Source organism: Ceratotherium simum, chromosome 9 (genome assembly GCF_057802395.1).
Source record: "Ceratotherium simum simum isolate JZ-2026a chromosome 9, ASM5780239v1, whole genome shotgun sequence".
In the NCBI taxonomy this organism is placed as follows: Eukaryota; Metazoa; Chordata; class Mammalia; order Perissodactyla; family Rhinocerotidae; genus Ceratotherium; species Ceratotherium simum.
The window spans coordinates 75229651-75231417 of NC_141908.1; the positions used below are offsets into that span (position 1 = coordinate 75229651).

Consider the following 1767-nt stretch of genomic DNA (forward strand, 5'->3'; position numbering starts at 1 on the left):
GTTCAAAAAATGGTATGTCTTTACGTAGAGCACTAGCGAAGCATGGAGTAGGGCGTTGAGAATGAATGCACCTACTGATGAATGAATGACACACAGATGAGGGCAGCTCCTCAGTGCACCAAGAGTCATCTACTCTGGATGTGCACTGTGTTAGAATTTCAGGGTTATTTGAAGATACATATATTAATGCAAGAAGCATAACTGCTTTATAGCATAGAGTCTATTTTGAAGCTCTAAAACCAAGAAGATCATAGAACTCTCTCAGAAGGAATGACTTGGCCAAGTTCTGCCCAAGGAAGTTCTCACAAGAAGGCATTATGAAATGTCCTTGTTCCTCAGAACCTAACTTTAAAACGTTCCCACTGGAGTCCAATGGGAGTTTTATGGGAGTAAAGGATAGAATTAGGTCTTGTATATTTTTAAAGGGTCATTCAAAAAGGCAAAGTCTAAATTTTTTACAGATGGCAGAGTAAGGACCAATGCAGTTGGCCAAAACTGACCTTTTATGTTTTCCAAAAGCAAATGTTTACTGAAAGAGAACTCTACTGTACTACCAATGGAGAAAAATCCTGGACGCTTACATTGGACAACTCAGTCCACACTGACTGCCAAACACATTTATAAAAATCAATAATAATATTTTCCATGGTACCTGTTTTCAACCTTCCCTCAAAATTTTGCCCTGTAGTTGCTTTTTCTCAAACACAAATGTGTTTCTGAGGAAAAACAACATTTAGGTGAGAATAGGCTGGTGAAAGCACATGCATTTTAGGAACCTGCTGTTAGCTTCAGTCTCTACTTGACCACAATGGTATCCAGGCAAGAATGAAGAGGATCGATTTTGCCAGGTGTTCTGGATAGTGAATTCAGAACTGATTTGAAGTTCTTCCAGAATGGAACTCCTTTTAAATGTCTTTCAAATCACAAGTCCCTTTTTCAAAGAAGGAAAGAGGCTTTAGAAATTTCTATGCTCTTTTGGATGTTAAATAACTCTTAAAAAACAAAATTTTGATGAGTTGAGTGAAAAAAGTTAGAAATATTAAAATCCATCTAACGTAAATGGGAAAAATGAAAGTAAATGTGGTTTGTCACAATATATATTGAGTTTTATGAATTAAAAACATTTGGGGGAGTGCTCACTTCAGCAACTCATATACCAAAATTGGAATGATACAGAGAAGATTAACATGGCCCCTGAGCAAGGATGACATGCATATTCAAGAAGCATTCATATTTTAAGAAGTTTTTAAAGCACATGTAATAAAAATGGTTTTAAGAATGTTACTTGCACCCTACTTGAGAAGAGCTTTTTTCAGGGAATAAATATGACCTCCATTCTGTAATGCATTTAGAGAAGTGTCTAGAAACTCATGTAATAAAGATTGTTATATAGTGCTATGTGCAAAAAAAAAGTTTAGAGGGAAAAATTGGAAGTGTGTACTTAAATTATCAGTAGGATTAATCATCCCCACGATAACCATAGTTTAGAACTTTCTTATCTTCTTACTTATTAAGTGGGTTTCAAGTACTCTTTTAACATGTAGATTTTTAAAAACATTTTGTTCCAAAACTGGCCCCCAGAAAATCAGAAACACCCCACTTTTTTTCTCAGGAGAAAATAAACACAGTAGATATTCAGACAACTCTTAAAAACAACCTGTGTATACAGAGTGAGTTTGGCACCTAATCTAAGCTCCTCAAATGGCAATTTTCTGTCATGACTCATATAAGTTTATACTGCTATAAAAACAATAAGAATAAATGGAT

General features: G+C 35.1%; 1 non-coding gene across 1 annotated transcript; it reads left to right on the top strand.

Moving 5' to 3' along the window:
* Window positions 1-1130: 1130 nt before the first annotated feature.
* Window positions 1131-1239, top strand: LOC147916342 (U6 spliceosomal RNA). The gene has a single exon (XR_015553288.1). It is a non-coding gene; the product is annotated as a U6 spliceosomal RNA (small nuclear RNA).
* The last annotated feature ends 528 nt before the right edge of the window (window positions 1240-1767 follow it).